The sequence below is a fragment of the Pieris rapae genome, chromosome 20 (genome assembly GCF_905147795.1).
Source record: "Pieris rapae chromosome 20, ilPieRapa1.1, whole genome shotgun sequence".
Classification (NCBI taxonomy): Eukaryota; Metazoa; Arthropoda; class Insecta; order Lepidoptera; family Pieridae; genus Pieris; species Pieris rapae.
In genome coordinates, this window is record NC_059528.1 from 113,151 (window position 1) to 127,423 (window position 14,273).

At 34.3% G+C, this 14,273-nt stretch overlaps 1 protein-coding gene across 6 annotated transcripts in view; it reads right to left on the reverse strand.

Annotated features, from left to right (window-relative positions):
- The window catches only part of LOC110996068 (zwei Ig domain protein zig-8), a 140,400-nt gene that overhangs the window by 15,852 nt on the left and 110,275 nt on the right, over window positions 1–14,273 (reverse strand). The gene's annotated exons all lie outside the window — the stretch shown is intronic.

Consider the following 14,273-nt stretch of genomic DNA (forward strand, 5'->3'; position numbering starts at 1 on the left):
GGTAACAGATTTTACTTGTGATTTATTGTTTTATTTGACACAAAATAAATCTTTTGCTATTTTTGTTTGATCGATTCAGATCTGATTATTGCTGAGTATCGCTGGGTGTAAATAGGGAAGTCAACAAAGAGAAAATTATTTATTTATTTAATAATAAGTAATCTACAGCTGCTTAACACATATTACATACAAAACACAAATACAATACACAAAGCCAAAACAGATTACACAGATTAAATAAAAACAGTAAACAAGCATTAAAAGACAAAGTGTCATTTAAAAGAAAAACAAAAGAATAAAATTAAAAACTGCAAAATTAGAAAAAGCTACAAATAATACTAAGAATTTATTAATATCTACTACTTTAAAAAAAAAAAAAAAGTACTACTTAAAAAAATCGGAGTCTTCCCGCTTCTCCAGGCACTTCTTCACATCTCTCTTATTGGGGTAGAAGATATCAATGTCTTGAAAATGGTTGTCATAATTCGACAAAACCCTAAACATTGGAGAATTACGCAGGTAATTCGACTTCGTACGAGGCACACTGAACAATTTTGAGTATCTTGTCGCATACACAGGAGGAATTTTAAATGTAATTAATGATAGCAAATAGGGGCTGTCTATCCGCCCATTAAGAATAGCATGTAAAAAGAACAAGTCTTGCTGACTCCGTCGATATTCTAGCGAGTCTAAATTAAAATATGAGCAAGAATCAGTATAACCATCAAAACCCCTATACCCCTTGTAACAAAGAAATTTGACAAACTTTTTTTGCACACCTTCCACAGCTTTTTTGTATTTTACATAATATGGAGACCAAATAATACTTGCGTACTCCAGCACGCTTCTGACATATGCAAAATAAAGGGTTTTTATGCAATTTATATTTTGAAATGTCTTGCATGACCGCTTGACAAACCCTAACTGCTTATACGCTTTGCCTGTTATGTTATCGATATGTTCTGATAGACCCATTTTTTCATCTAATAATATTCCAAGGTCTTTAACTAATTTTACTTGTTTAATGGGGATGTTATTGATTTTGTAAACATATTGTATTTTTTTGTTTTTACGTGAAAAAGTTATCTTATTACATTTGTTTATATTTATTGTAAGTTTATTTTGTTTGTAATATATTTCTAGTCTATTAAGATCTTGTTGAATTTGATTGCAGTTATCTATAGATTGTATTCTTAAGAAAATTTTTTTGTCATCCGCGAACATAAGATGTTTGGAAAAGTGAAAACAGTATTTTATATCGTATAAATAAGCATTAAATAATAACGGCCCAAGTATTGACCCTTGGGGTACTCCTGATGTAATGTTAGTGAACATGCTTTTGTACCCGCATATTACTGTTGCTTGTCGTCTGTTAGTTATGTATGACTTTATCCATCGGTAAAGATCGCCACGTATTCCAAGGGAGAAAAGCTTATGTAAAAGGATAATGTGATCAACACGATCAAAAGCTTTTTCTATATCCGTGTAGATAGCATCAATTTGTTCGCCCTCATCCATGCCTCGCAGTATATAGTCAGTAAAAGTAGTTAAGTTAGTAATAGTTGAACGATTTTTAGTAAAGCCGTGTTGTTGTTCCGGTAGTTGTTTAGAGATTAATGGACTTATAACATTATGGACTAGTTTTTCGAATAGTTTGCTAAAAGAATTAAGAATTGAGATTGGTCTATAGTGGTCAATTTTATTTTTGGAGCCTTTTTTATGAATTGGAACGACATGTGCTTCTTTCCATTTTAAAGGAAATGCACAGAATGTGTTAAGGGACAAATTATAGATATATGATAGTGGTGTTGCAAGTTCCTTACTACATCTTTGTAGGAAAACTGCAGGTATTCCATCACTACCTGGACCCTTATCTATATTTAATTTTGTTATAGCTTTAAAGACATCATGTTCCGTTATGTAAATGTTGTTATATATAACATCTGACTCGGGTAGGTCAGGTAGATCATAAGTATCGCTGGGAGAGTGAAAGACGCTGTTGAAGAATTTGTTAAAACCATCACAAATCTCAGGCTCCGATTTGTATGAAACATCGCCAAGAACTAGCATGCTTGGGTACTCAGATTTACCTTGCCTCTTATTTCTTAAATATGACCACAACGCCTTAGGATTTTTAGCCATGCTATCTTGTATATGCTGTTCATAAGATAGCATGCACTTTTTGGATAAACGCTTTTGCCTACTACGTAACAATGAAAATTCATCATAGTCCCGCGGGTTCTTATACATTTTCCAACGTCTGTGAGCTTTTAGTTTATCCTTGATAACATGTATCAGAGATTTGGAGTACCACACGGGGTACTTATTATTACAAGTATTACGACTCATTGGGACATAATTTACAATAATTTTATTCAGAATATCGTAAAACTTTGCAGTTACTTCGTCAATAGTATCTCCATTTAGAAGCTGCGTCCAGTTGACCTTGCTTAGTTCCTGATTGATAGCATTATAGTTAGCGCGGTAGAAATTATACTTCAGATCTACTTTTGGAGACATTTTGCGTAGAAGTAAGTCAGTTGCATCTATACTCAAACAGGGATGATGCATATCGGGCTTAACCAATGCTATATCAGCTCTGGTACTATCTAGAGAGACGTTACTCAATATTAAATCCAATACGTTATAAATTATATACGTAAGCTTCAGGAAAAACTTGTAAATATTATTATATTTACAGTAAACTTCACATGGCAATAAAGCTTCCATTAATCATTGTTTTGTTTTAATTTAAAACATATCTACCTCGTTTATTGTTCGATTATTTATTCAGAAATATAAAATTTACCGAAATATCTTGAATGTTGCTACAATACAAAACATGCAAGTCTTGGCATAAGTTGGAAACAAACAAGACAACAGGCTGCGCCACATTGTACGACATGGCAATACATGAAACTATCTGCTCTGCTATTTAAGGCAAATTTTCATTAAGGTTGCGTTGAATCGTGCCTCCCATACCTGTCATAACTTAACCTATTTACTTAGCATTCTCGATAGATATATATCGTTCAATGAAGCAGTAATCTGCTTCATTGAATGATATATATCAGTTATTGCTGTCTTACTGCTTATTTTGCTTCAAGAATCAAGGAATTTATATTTTAAAAAAACAGTGTAGCACTGATTCATTTAAAATTCATGGTTTATCCGTAAATCCTTAATTTTATGTGCTAATTTACAATTCATATCTAAACTTATGCAAAATATATGTTATATTTTCTACTACTTTTCTACTAATTACACTTAAAGTAAGGTTCCATAGGTTTCAGGCCACCAAACACTACAAAATAGGCATATGAATACCACATGATCACTAAATGCTGATTTACTGGGCAAAATTCTACACGCCCTTCTAAATTATACACGTGTTCAATGTACATGGCGAACCAAACAGTGCGGCGGTTTGCGAATAATAGAATAAAAACTCTCTTAGATAGTCCTGGAAATATTAAACACACTAGAAGACAGTATAATATTGAAAAAAGTAATTACACAATAAATACAATCGTAAAGTAAGGCATGGCGCGTGTAACAATCGGCACGCGACTTGAGCCTGTCAACTGTTAACACTTTTCACACTTCGTATTGTTCAACATTAAATTTTTCACACGGCCAATAAACCTCGTCGAGCACCTGCTTTATGCTCGCTTTATGCCGTATTTGCACTTATTAACACAAAAAGCTCTAGTTAAAGGGAATTCACGGTATAAAATAGCAGCTGGGGTAGGTGCGGAATCTGCTGTATGTGGGATATATTTAACTCAAATTACGTTTGCTTTTAAAGTTTGGTATAAAACTTGCAAATAAAGGCTGGAAAAATTCAAAGAGTTTATTGTATACCTCATATATAGGTCAGTATACTATAGATTGCTTTATACAAATTAGCAATCAGTTACTTCTCATAACACTTTAGTTTCAGTTGCTTTGGCAGGCTGCTAAGACAAACTTTCTCTTGTGGCTTATTCAGTTTCCTCAGAAATTGACTTCGTATTAGCTAAGCTTATACTTAAGTTGTTGTTGATTAAATGTTATTACGGTTTCTTAACTTAACTTTTTCTTTAAGTTTCTGTAATCTGAAACTTCTTTCTTTAGTAGAAATAAAACATAAGTAGGTACATATTGATATTGGTGCAAATATACCCTTTTTGCCTTTAAATGTCTGTGTTGGTTAATTAAACAAATGCTGCATAAATAGGACTCGCATACTCACGCCAGCTACTGCCAGCTGCGGATGTGGTTTCGAGCAAATTAATATCGTTAATTACGTCCCCATTTATATCGCCACCGCTCCACCACAACTACTTCACTCTCACCCGTCTTATATTACCAATTGAATTTAGTGACACGCACTTACGGACATTTACTTATGGACATAACATTTATGGACAGCTTGATAAATATTAGAAAACATCTCGGAACACAAATGAGGCACAGTCCGGCGCCACATCGGCTTTCTCCCGATGTTTTTCATTCAGTGTAGATGTACACTGAAGTAATAAAAGATTGGGTTTTGAAATAACAAACACAATTTCTTATTTACTAATAATGGGTGTCAACAATGCTTCATCCATTTTCTTATAAGGTTTGTGTCACCAATTCCTAAGTGCGATATTGGGTCATGATGCGTGTATGCAACAGCTGTTGTCCCTAAAGCAGCTTACGTTGTGACATGGGTACAGCGGCGAACAGGCACTCACAACACTTGCTCTATTCGTAGTTCGGTCGTGGATTATTTAAATGTTTCTTTCAGTAATCTATATTGATTTTAGGTTTAAAGAAGCTTATTCTCATTAAAAAAACATATTCAATATAGTATAGTAGAGTCATATAATCACTTAGATGAGACTTTTTTCAATAAAAAACATAAGAACCGTCGTATGCTGTATTAAAGTCTATCTACCAAGAAACTTCGAAGTTTACTCAACTCCTACTATATCTCGTACCTTATTAGGCCATCTGTTGTAAATCGAAATAAGTGATATTTTTGCAATCGAACACAGTTCTGGTTTTGGTGGATACTGCTTGTGTGTATTTGGTGATTAATAAAAATGCATGCAATTTAAATTTAATTTAAAAAATGCACATTGTGTTTTGTTATACAACTAACTGATTAATGTTTATTAAATTATTCAACAATTTATTAAAGTATTAAACTAGTAGTAGTTTTCTCAATTATATTAAAAATTAAAATAAAATAATTGTTCACTACTTAAAGTATGTTTCACAAAAAAATATATAAGTAGAAGAATATCCAACGTTTAATTCCACGTTTGATGATGGCGGGGCGGGAAGAGATCGTACCGAGACTGAGCCGTGCTGTGGTCCATAAGGTCACGTACAGACATGAGTATTTAATGAGTTTCATTGAATTTGTGGCATTGTCGTAAATTGCGCGAGTGTGTGCTCCCCTTGCTCTCTCCACGCCTGGAGCTACTCGGAGGCAATAAATTCACCAATTTAGTCAGTGGAGTTTACGAGCGGACGACGCAGTAAAGCCTTATCGCGAATATTGCATTATTTTATAAATTCATCCGAATCGATATCACGCTTTACTCTAACATAGTCATATATATATATATATATAGGCTTTGCATCTTATGAGTTTTTAAAATATAGCCATTGAATCGGAGAGGCATTCAATGTTTAGCAAAAATAATAGACCAACTAACCTCAATTATACTAAATAGGGGAATAAAATCCTATATGTGAGTATGTATTTCTCACGATTATTCTGGTTCGTGCTAGTTTGAAATAATAAAGACCTTTATATTCTGAATCACATAATATAGTCACCACACCAGAACAGATTTTAAGTCTAATTATTTTAAGTCTATTCAAATCAAATCTAATCAAAGTCATTTATTCATTTAGAAAACACAATGTACACTTATGAATGTCAAAAAGAGTCAAGGGCGTAGAACGGAAGAGAAGATCTGGCAATAAGCTCTCCGTTACCCTTTTTAATTGGCAGGTTTTAAGTTTTACACAATGTTTGTAAGGAATTGCAACCCTTAAACCATGTTCCACATGTAATATTAAGTAATTAGTTATAAATTAATATAAAAATAAATAAAAACAAAGATTTGTTCTCTATCAGAAATAATAATACTAATTATACTGAAATAATTTGAAACCACATGGATCACGTTTTGTTCTAACTATACCTATATATTAAACGGTCGTGGATGTTGAAGATCGCCCCCGAGTGCGAAAGTGCAGCCTTTCATTCCTTTTTTTACTTAATATTATAAGATAAGGTAAAGTACGATTACGATTTGAATTTATTTATTGACACCACTTGTATCTCCCCAGGGATTTTCTTAAAAAAAGGTATACTTTTGCCTTGGAAAGATTTCCTCTTCCTCATAACCCTGTTGTTGGTGCACTAATTTTGTCTTTATGTAATACTAGAGTACTTTATAGAAGCTACTATTATATAAAAAGATGTCAATTGCAAAGTCAAAATATGTAATTCTTTAAACTTCCTTTGGACTGATTCCCGTGGGGATAATCCTCAGATCGTTCTTGTAGCATTACCCCACAAAATAACACCATATGACATATATTATGAAAACAGCTGAAATAAACGGGCTTTGCTGTATTCTTCTTCGTTAGATCGCGTATCTTTTTCACAGCGAACGCTGCAGAACTTAGCCTGTTCGAAAGACCTTCTATGTGTCTAGGCCCCACTGGAGTTTACTATTTAAAGTTATACCCAAGAACGCTGCATTATTATATTTCGATACAAATTTTGCCTTCATTTTTTTAAATAAAATGTAAAATTGTATGTTTTTAGTTTGATTTAATATGCTAGGTTATTAAGGAAAAAAATCGAACCCTTTCAAACGCTATTATAAAATAGCGTTTGAAAGGGTTCGATTCCCGGTTGAGGTAGGCGATTTATAAAAAATCTGTGAATGCAGTTCTACTTATTATTAAAAATTAAATGATGTCTTCTTTCAGTAAAATATCATATCATTAATATTTAAGGTACTTTCCCTCCGAGTGGCATCGCCGTGGGACGCCCTGTATATATATATATATAAATATATATATTTAAGTAAGTATAATAGTAAGTAAAGTAAAAAAAATATTTTACGTGACATTCAGCCGTATCTAAACGCTAATATCCGCATTATACGTGTAAGATACGCGTGTATCCGAATAACGAGGTCAGATATGCGCCGAGAGGCGTGTCAAGGATTGCTGCGGAGATATCGGGGCTTCGAATCGTGGTTTGGGCACGTTCATCTGCGGACGGATCATAACATTTATATGCAGATAAAACTGGTTATATTCTCTGATTTGTATAACATCTACTTCAACAAGCATCATTATTAAGAAGCTTGGAAGGTGACTATTTTTTGTAGAGTTTTGGAGAAGTATATGAGGCTTTTAAAAGTTTAATTTTGTTATTTAATTTGTCGTGATTTACGGAATAAATAAATATTCATTCAGGGTGATATATTGCCTTCGAAATAATTTTTACATCCGTTAATATTGATAATAGAATTTTCCTGTAAGGAAAAACTGTAATTAAAGGTGACACAATTAGAGGTGGATCTCTGGGCGCGTTCTCGTCGCAAGTGACGTAATTGATAGATAGTGTTGGCATCACTGAGCGAATTAAGGAGACGTTATACTAACTGAGCGTAGCTGCTTGCATCATTCATATATAATAGTTTTACAAAAAATACTAAGACTACAATTGCCTAATAGACTTATACCGATTATGAGATAGTAGACGGTACTCTAAACATGATCAAGAGTTGCCTATGTCAATACAAATGTGATAGAAAAGAGATAACTTTGCTTTAAAATAAAGAGGCGAATGTACTCGAGGAAATATTAAATGTCGAGAGGGGCAAAGGAGTGGGTCGGATACTTGATATTTTTGCTTGGTCTTCGAGTGTTCTCTACTAATTAACCGGAAACTTTATTTATTTCCTCTCTTATTTCATTCAGTTTTTATAAACGTGAATATTTAATCTCAGCAATGTGATAAGTTGTTAAATCTAAAAACGATGTCAAAAGTTACATAAAAATAAAAATATAATCTTAAGAAAATATATCCTGTACAAATTCAGGGTTCAAAAAAGGGTTTTGAAATCAATACTGATATTTGCGAACATAATATAATAATGGTTTATAATGTGTATACTTTGGTTAATTAAAGACATGATACTAACTATATTGTAGGTCATAAGCGACGCTTATTTTCCTATTTGTGATGAGAAAAACTATGATCGTGAATAGTTTGTTAAATGCAACTTGTTTTAACAGTAAAATAATACAACATTTTGAAATAGTTATTTAATTAAACAAACTCAAACGATCTTATTGTCTCAATCGACAGCGCATACTATGTTTTCAGCTAATACAAAAATGTGTGCATAAAATAATTAAAAATTCCGTTTGTGGTAAGTGAATCACGTCTCGAATCGATGCAACACTGCCAGGCTTTGGACTTCTGCCAGCCATTGAGACAGTCTACGTAAGTGACAGTGGGGAATTACATGTAGATAAATATGAATACGTTTTACTTTAGATTCACCGCCACATACCAAGTAAGTAACAGTAAGTCAGGTTGTATTCATAACCAGATTACGCCTAAAAATTAATTTTGTAATAAAGAAGCATAAATAAATATTAAACCATATGCTGGCTTTACTGTTTCGAAGAATATCTTGAGTAAACCAAACTGTATTAAATCGTACAAATATCTGGAAGTCAGGAAGGCTCTTTGCGTACTCCCCCAGTGTCCCAGAGCGACCTTTCTGCAATTATATCTGAAGGCTTGTAAGGCAAATGTATGACAAATCACAACATAAGAGAGGCTGACATTTCACAAAATCGTGGGAACCTTTGCCAAATATTTAAATATAAATTGGTATTTTTCCATATGCAACTCTTTTTCTAAGATAGGATACTTTATACTAAACTATTCATTACAGTATTCCTACTATTTATAAATATTTTTTTAAAATAAGTAGTATTTAAATTCCACACGGTTTTTCAAGAATTGAAACCTCTCTTGCATGTAATTGGAGTCGTAACAACTACGTCCGCTACATCCGCTACGTGAGCTACGACTGCGACGGAACCTAGTTTCGTTACACATACATACATATATAGTCTGGACATTAATCCTGAGGCATAAAATTTTTTTTTTCAACTTTTTATTAATTTTGAATTTGCAATAGAATTTCAGTGATTGCCTTGCACAAAGTGGGTATGGTGCCGTCGGTTGCTGTTAAGAGTCTTTAAAAAAGTCTTGGTTCATGTTTTGAACCTCTCCGCAATACATCAGGATTCAGGATATCCAAGCCTGGCTTGAAAAGAACGTTCCGGACTTTATAAGTGCTGAAGATTGGCCAGACCTCAACTTTTCACTTCAAATTATGGCTAGTTTTAGATGACATGACATGATATGACGTAATTTACCTTCCTTTTTATCTTCAGAGATATTTTAAGGGCATTTTTATGTTTAATGTGCCTGTGGTTTGTTATAGGAATTTCTGTTTCCTTCATTTTAAAAGTGGTTAATACAGACTTTTATGCTTAATTGTTTTGTGTACAACAGGTACGGGCGCATTACAAAGAACCCTTTGTCATTAGAGAAGCGGGATTACACCGGCACGCTTAAAGACCACTTACGTAATAGGCAGGTATGCACGGTGCTATGTTTGAATGACAATAGTAGACGTGATCGTCTAGCACAAATGTTACAACTAAACAAAATGAAGAATACTAATTATAGTTCGTCATAACTAGTCAAATAAAATGTATGTTGATGTTTTCAGCTAAGGGCTTACTCAGATGAGGGGCGCCAAATAACTGCGTCCTTATGTCGCAATCAGTCTACAAAATTATCCAACAAGTAGTGGGTCGGCGCAAGCCGCCCGTGAAATTACTACTGACGATAAACGTTAGATAAACTTTGAGGAAATGACATGAAAATTCACGTCAAACATCGGTAAAATTTAATTTGATTGATCTATGTATTACAGTAACATTGCGTTATAAGATTACATATATACATAATATGAGGGTTATTCAATAAATAGTGATAATGCGACACATTCCCTTTAAAAAAAATTAGTCTCTTAAGTTTTTAAAAATAAAAGTCGTTTGTATGTAGACGACGATACAACTTATCTATCAAAAATGTTAGTTTTCAGTAGTTAGTAGTTTTTAAAAATGGATAAAAATTAAGTTCGCGCGGTAACAAAACATCTCTTCGAAAAGTAGAAAACAGCTGATAAATCAACACTTGAGTGCAACACCTGGGGTTCTCGCTCCTCCATATTCTGGGTTGCGTGTTGCTGTGATTAGTTCAAGCGATGCCCAGTTTTTTCAATTTTTAGCAATTTAAAATGTACTTTATTACTCAATTGTTTTCGTTATTGAAAGTGGGCGTCATGCTATGTAAAGTGCTAAATACAAAAAAAGAAACAATTAATTTCGCCGCTCGCCCAGTAGAGGCCTCCTTTCCACCTCCCATGCTAGGCAATCGTTTAAAGTGTGGAGCGCGTAGAATAAACCACAATGAACCCAGTCAGGTAAATATGTTGATCGGTGCGCAGCAGTTATCGAAACTATCACCCGGTATGCTTGACGCTGTTCAAACCATATTTGGTTTCATTTTAATGGGTAAAGCGCCTATTTTATCTTCAAAGTTTAATATAAAAAAACCGTGGGCTTTATACGCTTGCTCGGGTATCCCTTTAGATAATGATTTGCGGAAATTCCGGGAGCATCAGAAGCCGCCGAAGAAGAGGAAGAGTGTGAACGAATAAAACTACAACGTGTCGTGATTCGTCAGGTCATATGTTGTCAAACTCCCTCAAGAAAAGTCCTCTTAATTTGGGCTCATCTACGGACATGGCTGGCAGTTTATGTCTCTTGAACGTAAATTACAGTCATCTCCTATTCATCACTAGGCATACGACAAAATATTCATAATATCTATAAAAGGATAATATTACTCTTGTAGTAGATCGGTGCAACAATATACGATATATTATTCCACATTACGGCGTAATTCGTGAGTCTTCTATAAGCACCAAGTTCAGAATGGTGCTTGATTCCAGCTGCGAAGACAACAACCCAACTTACAGCCTGACTTATTCGCAGTTCTACTTCGGATAAGAACGTTACCTATCGTATTTTGTGCTGACGTTAAGCAGATGTGTCTGGTGGAAATAATATAAATAATCCCTATAATATATAGTAAATCTAAGATTTAACCGCTGAAAGTTGTTCTTAAGCTCAATTTGGGCCCTGTGCTGCACATTATTGTTATTTTCTGGTCTAAGCGCTTGACCGCTTATTTCACACGGGTTATGGTTAATCAGTTCCTAAAATCAAAATAAATATTGATCTTTGTTGTTTGGAAAGTAAAAATGATTTTCTAAATTATACAATTGATAATAGTCGAATATCTGGTGGATAGCGTAGCGGCAGTAAAATCCTCGTGATATATTAGAACGCCGCTCACGCTGGGCGCCGCATTATCCCGAAAGCATCTAGTCCCTAAATCCAAGGGTCGCTACATTAAAAATGTAGGTGAATTGTCCGCCCGGGACATCCCAGACGGTCGGGACGAGACTACGAGTACTCATTCCGAGCGGACACACGCGCACCTGATACGCGTATTTATTTATGCTACGCGTAACTCGCACTCACGCACTTGTATCAGTTAAATTCCATTCAGTTATAAAAGGCCATTAAATTGTGCGCGACACCGGAAGTCGTGGGGTAAGCACAGGAGATAATTTAAAATAATAATGAAAACTTTGTCTTTTATAGAAAATGTGTCGTTGACACGCCTTAAATAAGTGGAAAACGGTAAGTGAGGCGAGTTGGTCCCGAAAATCAGCGGCAATTGAAACGATTGTACCGAGTCCTTTTGTCTCGAGAGAAATTTATCAACGCCTCCGCTTTGATTGCACTTTTTAATTTTCGCTTTGCTTTGTACCTACTTTATGATTTCAAAGGAAACTTTAAAACGTTTCTAAAGTATTTGCTAATAGTAGTTTGACAGTGCAACTTTTCACTGAAGAGAATATTTACTGTTTATGTCGCCTTAGCGCCGTGTTAATACGACTTAACAACATAATTGCACTTTATAAACTAGCTTCTCATTTAAAGCCAAAGCCGACACGGAACACAATAATACAGCGAAACTAATGAGCGCCACGCCCCCTGTTTACATAATAATATATTTGTAGGAGCATTAAGCCGAATTACCGTCACATGGAACTGTTTAGCGTATTTAATGAACTTTGAATTTGAAATATATTTTCACGGAGCAAAACAAGCAAATTATTACCGATTAAAACATCTAGAGAAATGTATTTATACGTAGGCAAAATAATCCTGGAATATGAAAACATGTTTCGAATTTTATTTAAGTGATTCAAACACCGACGTTCCAATAAAAGAAAAAGGTAAGGTGGCAATGACTCAACTCATAACTGACAGCCGTTCGTCACTTGCAATTGATTTCCTTCAACTAACCTAATTCCGCAGGAAATTTCTAACTCATGGCCTACATTATGCGGGATGAAATTTGTCTAGATTTTACGGATATCCACTAAAGAATGAAATCTTCTATCTACGTTATGTAGTAAGGCTTTCAGTTTCAATCGTGAGCGCAGCTGGGTGATTGATGACTCGACAATAAATTGGCAGAACTAGGCGCGTTATGAGCCGAAAGATGACGAGGCATTTACTATGTTTTACGAGTTACTAATTCTCATTGAAACCACCTACTTTGACATATAATTGTACCGCTAGAAAGATACCGATGAAGATCGACACGAGCCGTACTTATCCGATAGGCTTACATCCAGTCTCTGCGGCAGAAAAGGGAGTCTGATAAGTATTAGAATATTAGTTAAAATATTGCATATCATTATGCACTTTAACCCAATTTTATTAATTTTAATATTGTTTTACTTTCCCTTTAAATTACTCAAGATTGCTCTAAACTTTAAATCGGAGTTCAACAGTATTCGAATTCGTATGTGTCAGGAAAATCCTCTCAGGCTATACGTACTGGATACACCTTTAAAATGACACATGTTAAGTATATTTAGTTTATTAAACAAGATTATATAAAAATAGTTAATGTTGATGCACCATTCAAAAAGCATGATTGCTCATTACTTATGTCAGCGAATTACAATTAAATACGCGTGTGCTGTTATTGACCTTTCGGTGGTTTTCACAAAAGCGACAAGCCAATGTCGCTTTTTTTGTTCAGAGGGAAAGATCTGTATTTAGAAAAAATAAGGTAATGGTTAAATTTAAATTGTGTGTTGTAAGGCAACAATAAAATGATCAACTCTCATAGATGAAAGTTAGTTAATCTTAAAAGCGATATTATTAGGAAAATCAGAATAACTGCGCTTGACCTACAACTGTAGAGGTTCGGTTAAAGTTTGAAACCGAACCAGTTTGTATATAGGCCGTGACCTGCCTCCGAATCTATTGGTTTTGCTGATTTTTCATCTTTTTATTATATTTCAATCAATAGATAGTATTAACTTTAATATTATTGATTGATCTAACTTCTATTACTATTTTGAAATGATCTAAAACTGTTTTATAAATAAAACGTAAATAAAAATTTAGTTTTCATAGTAAAAATGACTATGATTGGACAGTATGAGAGCTATTTATTAAACTTCAGAAAACAATTTAATTGGAAAACTTTGAGAAAAATCGTGCTTCGAGTTTACATATTATTGTCAAGAGGACGATAAAATTGTTAGGTAAGTTGAATGCGAAGGCCATCGTCCGAGAGAGAGATCGCGAACTTTACATGCACGTCCCGCGGGGTCGTCTGCGATCAACAACTTACTAACAATCGGCCTCTCTGTGTACTATACTACTGTGTGTATACGAAAGTCATTTTTGTAGTTCATATACATAAGTTGGTATTGAACATAAAGTACATACACATCGTTGAATGACTCACTGAGCTTGACAAGTAAAATCAGAAAACGTATCTCAAATACTCTTTAAGTTAAGCATTTGCAAGAGTGACTCGATGCGATGCGGAAATATTCGAGAAGCAATAAGTGCTCTTGGCGTTAACCGTTTAATTTGTCTCGTATACATTTCTCGATAGGTTCTAGTGGGGAGATATGTTTGGGTCAGATAGCAGAAACCTATCGGAAAGCATTGCAATGCACGTAAAGCGCAAAATCATTCCTTTCTATAATAATTAAACGTTGTGC